This window comes from Trichomycterus rosablanca, chromosome 20 (genome assembly GCF_030014385.1).
Source record: "Trichomycterus rosablanca isolate fTriRos1 chromosome 20, fTriRos1.hap1, whole genome shotgun sequence".
NCBI classification, from domain to species: Eukaryota; Metazoa; Chordata; class Actinopteri; order Siluriformes; family Trichomycteridae; genus Trichomycterus; species Trichomycterus rosablanca.
Window position 1 is genome coordinate 5,341,268 of NC_086007.1, and position 10,660 is coordinate 5,351,927.

General features: G+C 37.5%; 1 protein-coding gene across 2 annotated transcripts in view; it reads right to left on the reverse strand.

Moving 5' to 3' along the window:
* nrip1a (nuclear receptor interacting protein 1a) overlaps window positions 1-10,066 on the reverse strand; it is a 51,600-nt gene extending 41,534 nt beyond the window's left edge. Inside the window, exon 1 of one of the 2 annotated variants that reach the window (XM_063016981.1) lies at window positions 9,809-10,066. The gene's annotated coding sequence lies outside the window, so the exon portion shown is untranslated. Of the gene's footprint in view, window positions 1-9,588; window positions 9,607-9,808 lie in introns of those variants that run through there. The other variant, XM_063016983.1, reaches the window with a different exon arrangement.
* Window positions 10,067-10,660: the final 594 nt, after the last annotated feature.

Genomic DNA, 10,660 nt, shown 5'->3' on the forward strand with positions numbered 1-10,660 from the left:
TCTTGCTGTACGCCTGCTGTTGTGTGCTGTTTTTTTTCCTAACAATGAATAATGCAGCTCAATCTCCATTATGATCAATCAATTATGGGTCATTTTTGAGAGACGTGACGACCTTATGTTTAGTGGATGAGTCTGGCATTAGCCTGTGAACAGTGACCTATGGCTGGCGTATAAAGAGCTATCAGTTGATATCGTAGAGTAGAATGCCATCTTTCTTACTCAAAGAGCACAATCTTTTGGATTCCAGGCCACTGATGTCTGTGGAATTGCCAGGGCTTGGAATTACAACCCCCATACAATAAGGTAAACATTTTCCTGTGGCACCACTTGGGAACAGATATGGGAATCCACAATATGTAAATTTTTTTCATGCAGTATACTCTTAAATTCCATCCCCTTGTTGTCTGTAGTGTTTGCTCCCCATGGTCCACAGTTTATATTTATATTTATACTTTACATTGCATTTTTTAAACTGGGCCAGGCTTGGTTTGTGGGAGTACATAAAACAGATAGAGCATCTTAAAGTGTCGCAATACACCAGACAAAACCCACATTTTTCCTTTTTTTATAGTAAGAAAAAATATTAAACAATTTAATTTAGAGATGCTGTGTATTACCTGTTATGTTAATAATGTTGATAACATCTTTCAAATAAAAAAAGCTAGGGATTTAGAAATTTAATAATTAAAATAAAATATAATAAATAATATAATAAAATAATTAAGGTAATTAAAATAAATTAACTGAGTGTTGGAATCATGAACCATGGAGTGGGTCAGAAACACGTCTTTTCGGCGCCCAGGTGGCGCAGTGGGATATTCCGCTAGCACACCAGTGCCGAGATTGTGAACTCCTCCGAAACTCGGCGTTGCCACCAGTCGGCTGGGCACCATCTAGCGGGCATAATTGGCAGTGCCTGCAGGCAGGGATGACTGGAATATGTGGGTGGGGTCTTCAAATGCTATGTAAGGACCCTGACTGGCAGATAGAGAGGTGCCTGTGCAGAGTGCATGGGTGTAAAAGGGTTCCGCTAAGGGCTGCGCGCGGGTCAAAGGAGACTTGAACAGCAATATACCCTCCTCGACTGAAAAAAATCTGGGATCCCCCAGCAGCGGAAGACAAATTGACTACGATAAATTGGGAGAAAATGGGAGAAAATGCATAAATAAAATTTATTTTCTAGCTACATTAATGTAATATATATTTTAATGAAATAAAAAATACAAAATCATGTTCTACATATAACTAATTTCTGGGCACACATAGTCCATGACTATACATGACTGTTGTTTTAAAAAAATGCAGTAACCTCCAGATACACCAATAAATCTACCTTCATTAGATGTGAAATAATTTCTAGTCAGATTAGATTTTATTGTATAAAATCTGAGCCAGCACATTGCTGAAGTAAACACTTCCTTTATTCAGATCTGCTGTGTTGCAACATGAAGGACCATCTCTTTAGAATCAGCACAGCAAAGCAGTTCTGTCAATGATCGATCACACAAATTTGAATGCAAAAAATTTACCTGCAAATTGTATTTGTGATGCAAAATGGCTTGAAAAATATTTAGCTAGAACAAAGCGAGTACGACATCAGCTTTAGAAAAGCAATATAGCTGTAATATTTAGAAAACAAATTGCAAAGTTATTTACAGCAATGCTAATAGCATATCGTCATAATGCTCAGACGTGCACACAAATATATTTTATACATCATCCCTCCTGTTTCTTTATCCTGGTTTCTCTCACAAATGTATTTACATGTTTTTTACTCTTTTGATCTTCACATAATTTAATATCTAATTTTTTCCTGAGCTGCATTCAACATGAAGGTCAAAGTCCCATCACCTGGCTCATGTAGTTCAACTCATCATGTGACAAACTAGCACAATTCCACAAAACAAACAAATCGCCAAAGTTCATGAACCTGCATTTTGTACCCGAAGTACTTAAGATCATTTCTAAGCGCTCCGGTTCTGACAGGACAATTGTGTTTTAATTTCAGCTGACGAGAAGTTGTGTGAAAAATAAAGTTCACCAGAAGATTAACTGCTACATACTGACGCTCAGCAAATTCCAAACCAGCATGTACAGTATAAATCTGTTAGTGTGGAGTGATGGGATTACATGCAGCCCAAACCAGCAGTACATTTCACACTGTACATTAAGCACTATGAATAGAAAATCTAATGCTAACCCCACATCTGTTCCCCTCTGATGAAATCTGATGAAATTCTGAACCAACATACAGTTGCATTTAGAAAAATTCAACCCCCCTCACTTTAGAAGGTGTTATAGTGATGTGCAAACAGATTAAACTAAGTAAGTACACTGAAAAAAGAATATTTATTGATACATACAAGCAGCTTTGATTACATGCATTGAAATCAGTTTGAGTTTAAATAAAAAAACATCTAGATCTCTTGACGAATGTCCACGTGCACTATTGTTCAACCCCAAACCTCAGCCTCAGGCTGAACATCCTTTTTTATTGATAATATCTGATAAGCAATGTTGTAACTGCTTTCTTTAAATCCCACCAGGGTTTCTACAGGATATTGCAGGACTGATTCTTTAACCAAGCTTTAATTGATTTGGAAGTGTGCTTGGGATCACCGTCTTGCTGGCAAATCCAATTATCACCAAGGTTCAATTTTACCACAGGAGGCATAACAGTCATCCTCAAAATTCCTGGGTATTTCTGCGAATCACATGGTCAAGATTGCTCCTGCAGCAAAAAAAAAAAAAAACATCCCCCCCATCATTACTGACCCACCTCTATGCCTAACTGTATTCTTTTGGCTGCCACAAGACTCGCCTTTCTTGCACCAAACAAACTGCTGATCCATGTGATCATCACTCCCAGAACTCTACGGCCCTATCAAAATTCCTCTGGTGTATTCCAGCTGACCCTTCCTGTGCTTCTCGGTCAAGAGTGGCATGTGTCGTAACACAGTCCATACAAGTGATCAAGGACCAAACAGTCTGCAGGTGGTAGAGCTTGAATCATCAACCTTCCAATTACTAGTCCAGCCTCTTAACTGCTGAGCTACCACTGCTCATAAATTTGGACAATATTTCTAATGGTGTCTTTAGAAATAATTGTTTATCAGTTGCACCCTAACTCTGCTTAATGGTTCATCATTCACTCCCACACCATCTATAAATCATTTTTCATTCCATGTTTGAAGGACAGATTTCCATTAAGTAACTGTCATTATTATATACAATCCCTCATTGTTTATATTTTATAGATAGCATCTAATAAGGTTATTATCAACCTATTTTACCTTTTAGGAAATTATTAATGTGAAAATACCAGGTAAAACACAGCATCTTCAAATTAACTGTTGAATTTTTTTTCACTAAAGAATGTGGGTTTTGTTCGGTGTATTGCAGCACTTTAAGACGCTCTGTTTAAGATGATCTGTTTTATGTATTCCCAAAAAACAAGCCTGGCCCAGTTAAAAAAAAAGAATAAATATATGTAGAGTATAAATATAAAGTGTGGACCATGGACAGCAAAAACTACAGGCATTTAAGAGGAGTTTATACTGCGTTTGTATTTAAGTTCCAGTCTTGGTTTTATAAACAGGAAAACCTACCAACCAAAAAGTGGGTACTGTCTTTTCAGTTTACTCTGCATTTTGGCACTGGGGTGCTTTTACACACAGAATCCACCTTGAAAACTTGGTGGGTGATATAGTCAAAATTTAGTTTCTCTATTTACATAATTGTCTACAACAGTTCCAGTACATTTTAAACATACCTGTATTGCTGACCCCAGGGTTACTAAGTAATGCTAAAGGCTCTCTAAACTTTGGCAGTTTTACATCCATCAATTAAGCAGTATAACCTATATGACTTGCAGCATGTACTGTACTCCTGTCATTACTTTTAATCCCACATTTCACAGACACAAAACCTACAGATAAAACAATGCCCTGTTTGATGCCAACACGTCCTACGGTACAGCCTTTTTATGTTATTTTTATTGCCTTTTTGTCTTTGTAGTTCCTGATATTGCTGCTTGTTTTGCTTTGTAGTTCAGACACTTCAGATGAAAGATAAAGCATGTTGTAGACTTGTTGTAGGATATAGCGAGGGATTACATTTAAATAAGGATTACAGAAAGAAAGGAAAATTTTAACCGAAAAGAAAACAAGTTTAGCACCTGTAACAGGGCAGGGCACACCTCATCACTGAGGCTGTATCCCTGTACGTGAGAGAACAGGGAGAGTACACCCAATATACAGGATGCTCACCCAAGGCAGAACAATACTAGGGCTGAAGAACAAAAATAAAACTACAAAATAAAGGATGGACAAAATAACACCAATAAATAAAATAATTAATGAAGTTTGGGGGAAACAGACATAAGCCTATGCTGTACTCAGCATATGTCTGAAAACTCAGGTGGCCATGTGCTTGCCCCACAGGGACATTATAAAATGAAATGACTAAAAAGTAAGTCACTACAGCACTAGGTACTCGGTCCAGTGATCACGTTTTTGGAAAAAGTGATAAAAAAAGAGAAACTCAAGTGTACGCAGGGTGGCAATTAAAAAGAGAGGATCAGCCTCTCCATCACTCAGCCTGCATCAAGTATGGATCCGTCTGTGGGGCTCTGCTCAAAAGGTGCTATCATGACACCTCTGGAGGCAGCCTGCCTGTCCAGGAAGGTTACTCTGTGATGGCCAAAGGGCGCTGCAACACCAGCTGAGTACCACAAAAAAGATGAAAGAATGTCGGCATATAATCTAGCAGAAATAAAAAAATACCAGCTTAAAGAGCGCGTGTGTGTCACTGAGGCACGGACCCCATATAACGCAAATCTAATGAGATCTGGTATTTAAAAGGCATTTCCAGATTCAGCATATTACTGCTGATAAGACGCAAAGACAGACACAGATGATCTGCGCCTCCGTGTCTCCTGCTGGTCATCAGTGGCAAGCCAGACTGACATGATTCTGTGATCCTGTCTACAGCAGGTAGGCCTGCTACAGAGCATTTAAATTCGCCTTAATTTTAATGAACTTGCATATTTAAATGAATTTAGATGTTTTTTACATGCCACTTGCTAAAATAAATATTAAAAACAGATTCTAAACAGGATTGTGCCTTTTTAATTTATAAACTGTTGTATAAAACGACTGAAGCACTCAAGAGTCATGGGTCATATACATGCGGCTAATTCTTAGCAGTTATTTTATTAAAACTTTCTTGTGTTCTTGCTTCATTATATCATGGTAACAGTAAGAATTACACTGGCAGTAATTGTATTAGAGTTTTAATACTTTAATTATATACACAAATCAAATCTGTTGTGCGTTTTTATTATGAATTCTTATCATGTTCAGCTAATGTCTTGTATAAATCAATTCTCTGCCCTGTCATGCTTCCTCATTTCTTTCACATTAAAATTATATGAAGCAGTTCAGTACAGTAGATTTGGAATCAATCAAATTTGAAATTTACAGCACAGCTCTTATAATTTAATCTGTCTACATTGTGGCTTAAACAGTGTGGCAAAATACCCACGGGTAGACTCATTTAATATGTCAAATAGTTTCTATTTCCATAGAAACTGCGCCCTTATACCCAGGTAAACATGCATGTGTAAAAGGCTTGGCACACTCAGGGATCTAAATCACAACTCCTTAATGATATGGTGAATGCTTTTTCATTACTTAACCCAGCACAGACTAAATTACACTGGAAAACTTTGCCAACTGGGGGATTAGTCATTTATCTTGAAGAGCACCAGAACTAATTAGTGTGCGACCAGTTAATCAGTGACCCCTGACCTTTTGACATTTACAAGGCTCTCCATAGCCCCATTCAGACTAAAAAACTTCAAGTCCTAATGCCAAAATCTATACCCAATTTAAAATCAGTTATCACCAGGACCACGGCATTTAACAGATAACAACTGCACATGGTTACGATATGCCACTGCTCGATTAGAGAACTATCATGATGTAAAATCCGGATCTATAAGAAACTAAAGGCATTTAAGAAACCCTTTCGGATTTTACTTTCAGTTTAATAATAAATAAAGCTCAACACCATCATTCATTTACTTCTTCATTCTGACTGCTTTATCTTGGTTTACCTAGCCACACTGGAAGTAAGACAGGAACACACTTTATACAGACCACTAGTCCAATGCAGATCACTCACTCACTCACTTTGCTGTATATATTTAAGCCATATAGTACCTAAACTGGGGTGGCACAATGCACAGCAGTTTGTGGGACAGCACCAGGGTCCTACTAACTTTATTTTTTGTAGATGGAGCTTTATTCCACCCTCAGCATTAATATTACAGTTTTTTAAATCCCAACACTGCTGTATCATACTCGTGTACAGTAAAACACACAATACCTCGTTATAATCATGTTGGTGTTGTTGCAGCACTAAATGGTCCACCACCCACATAATATCTGGTCATTATTGGTTCTTATTGGGTCTCTTTCAATTGATGGATGGTATAGAATAAGCGACCAAGTGCAAAGTGCAACATGAGTTTCAGTCAGGTAGGTTCAGTTCATAAAACACCTCAAAGAATGTTTGTACAAGCTGGGTGGACCTAAAAACATGTTGGGAATGTTGGAAACCTTTACTTCAGCAAAGATTAGTAAAGATGACATCAATATCTAGATTTTAATATTTAATTAATTTCGATTCATTCTAGATTTTTGTTTAGATTAAATTATTCATTTTAGTCTGAATGATCTTTTGAGATACATAAAACATTGCAGTGCTAGTAGCCTACATAAGGTGCTCTTATGCAACAGACTCTGGTATCCATAACACAGGATTAACTATAAAACTATATATGTGACCACATTCCTAATTCTGTACATGATTGTACATGATTGTACATGTGTACATGTAATTCAAGACCAAGCAAAAGAACAGACTGAAAAATATATATATTTTTAATATGTGAACACTATAAGGACAGGAGAGGAGTTGCTCATATCTGATACTGTGTAAGTACTAGTGTATTGAACAAGCTGATGTAAGTAAAAAGCATACAAGAGACACTTATCGGGTTTGTAGACCAATTATAGTAGAGGTGCACAGCGTGCCACATGCTTCAGTATCTATAACACAGGATCAATAATAAACTGTGCTGTTGAGCATCAACAATGTTGGTTGCATCTGAGTGATAAATATAAATACTGTAGTGTCCTTCATGAGGAGTACTTATACAACACTGTCAGACTGCTATAGAAGCTGGGCAGATCCACCAAGGACACTGATATTTTGTAGATCTGTTCAAATAAAAGGTCTATAAACTAGCACAGGATTTAAGATCCATAAAATAGTAATAACAAAACTTTGCCCTGTAATCTATCAATAACCAACTCAAAACTATCAAAACAGCTTTATTCTTCTTCATGAAATGAATGAAAGCATGCAGCCTATAAATAAAATAATTAGTAGCCTACATATGATGCTCCTACCCGACACTGTCTGAAGGCCAGAGGAGCTGAGTAAACCGAGCTGAGTTTATGGCATATGATCCGTACTATGCACATGTACCTGTTTTGTTGATCTGTTAAAATAGAGGTGCATTGGATACCACAGACGTCAGTACTTATAACACAGGATTAGGCCTTTTACAATTCTGGAACTTTATCTGACAATTTGTAGTGGTAAAAATAACTGTACTTAACAATGTAATTGTGTTATATTGTATGATATGGTCGTTTTACATTTACATTTGAATGTATATTTGAACAGGTATAAATCAACATGAACAATAAATATATAAAACATCGAACTAAAATGTATCTTACATACTCAGCTGTGATTGGTGAATTAAATATTACTAGTTTTCAGAGTTAATAGCTTGAATATCTGTTTTGTGATAAGCAAAATTCACCAACAGACCACAAAATTTTGTTTATTACTTTCATAAAGTGAACCACTTTTCTCTAAATTGTTATTTTTAAATATGAGAAATGGCCTTTGGTGTGCTTACCTAAATTTTTTCTGCTATAGAAACTAAATAATTAGCTTTTAAGCTAGTCTGCATTTTTACACTAATGAGATGCTAATTAACCTACATTAACACAACTAGGCATCACATGCTTCAGTATCTACACTTTATGTACTGCAGAGCATAAGTGATCAGCAAAGATGACCTGCTTTTGTCTAAATGATTGTTTTATAATAACAGTATTAGAAGCCTACGTGAGGTGCTCATACCCGACACTGACTGTAACAGGTGAGCAACCATAAGTAGTTATGAACATGTGTTTTGTAGATCTATTAAAACAGAGGTGCATAAGGTCCTGCAGTATTTATAACACAACACATGTATTTATAACACATGTTTAGTAACTGCAATATATACAATATCAAGATCAGTTGTTCTCTTTCTGTAACTGGATAACATAAGCATGTTAGATAAATGAAACCTATAGCCTATTTATTGCTACTTGTAGCCAAATGCACCTACACAACACTGTCCTGAACTGGACATAAGGAGCTGGTCTTATAGGTGCTGGGAACCTATAACAGGTCAAGGTACCACATGAATCAGGATCTATGTACTATGTAATAATATACTGTATGTACTGTGAGCCATCTATGATCAACAAAGAACAGCATATGACTATTATTTTTATTTGTGCTTGGTATAAGCAGCTTGAAATATGAAAAACATTGTGTTTTATAAAATTATAATAAAAATATAAAAAGCCGACATGAGGTGTGTTAACCTGACATTGACTGAATACTTGAGATGCTGGCCATAAGATGCTCCAGGCTTACACATAATGCAGTAAATAATTACACTGTTAGTTCTCATGATCATTACCTATTGGAAAATATCACTATAACACAATCCATGCTCTATATCTGTCTATTTGAGCTACATGATTTTGTCTAAGGATTTTTTTTAGAAACCCCCCTGGTCTATAAATAAAACATAAGTACTTGACATATAGAGCCAACATTCTCTGAATTCTATAGGAGCATAATAACATAATAACACTTATTTTTAACACTTAACTGTAAAACAAGTACTTAGTCTGAATGATGACCACGAATAACCAACGTGCCATAGCCTAAAGCCAAAAGCAGCTGTCCAGAGCTGGGCACATGCTTTAATGTCTATGATGCATGGTTATTAACACAATATTTACCGTCAAGCACCAATGACCAGGCAGGACCACACATACTTAATTGTACCTGTGTGGAGTCAACCACTCTGACTTAAATTATGTCAAATCCTTTGGTCTAATAAAAATAAATAGGCTACTGTTAGTATGTATGAGAAGGTCCTACCCAATACTATCTAAAGGCATTGGGAGCTGGCCATGAAGTGCTGGGCATGAGGTGCTACATGATTAGTAACAAAACATTCATGAACATCTATAGATCAGCAAAAACCACCACAAGACCACCTATTTACTCCCAGTACAAGATTTTTTACACCCAATCAGCAGCTTGTCATGGATGTTGTTTAGCTTTCTTGTCATCTCGTCTTATTTTTGCGAAACAGAACGTAAACCATTACTGACACGCCGTTTTAGTGACTTCTAGAAGATACTAGGTTATACATACACTATATGACACTCCAGGCTTAACCAAAACGGGACAAAAAGGAAACCATCAGTGTGACACATTCCTGCCCGTTTGATCCGCAGATCAGACAAACGCAACCTTTAACGTGCCAATGGCGCAACGGGCGCACCTCATGATCACTCATCCGTCCATCCATCCACCCATCCATGAATTACTTCAAGCATGTCATGTCACCGATCGAGCCTCCTTAGCTCCGTACCTGCTCACATGACTTCACATCAGATTTCCTGGCTGCGTCTGTGAGAAGCGCGTCCCCGTTCCGCGTCCCCGCCGCCGCTTCTTCTTATTGCGCACAATGTGAAATGGAGCGCCGGTACAGTGGGTGAACAGCCCAGACTGGTACAGTCTCTGTTTTACACCACATGCGAGATTTTCTTCCTTCCTCCAACAGTGCTGCTACACATTGAGTGTTTTCGGTGATCACAGCCACACTCGCTGCCTTACGTACACACTGATAAACACACACTGACACACACACACACTGACACACACACACACACTCCTCCTGTACGCTGCGCGACCAGCGGTCTTAAAGCTACAGTAGGGCTGCTGAGGTTCTCCTCCTCCAGACCTCGGGCTCACTGCTACCGCCTGAGGAGCAGGGCAACACCGACACCTACCCACCCACCCACTGTAGCTCACACTAGTGGTGTAGTCGAGGCTGTGCGCACGTATTCACCATCAACCTTTTTTCTGCTGCTGAAGTTAGTGACAGTAAATCCACCACCGCGACCCCAGACTGCACTTCTCACTACACTACACTACACCTCACTACACTACACCTCACTACACTACACCTCACTACACAAATGCTTCTACATTTAAATTACATAGATACAAATAAACACAGTTTATTCCAATGATAATAGTCCAAATAATAACGATGCCAGCAGTAATTATACACAAATACGCACACAACAAAGTATGCTCATTAATGGATGTCAAGTATTTAAATAATGCCCCCTTAATATTTTGCTTTAAAATGTAACTTTTTAATTCTTCCTTTCTTACTTAAATAAAATCACATTTTATTTTAATTCATTTTATTTAA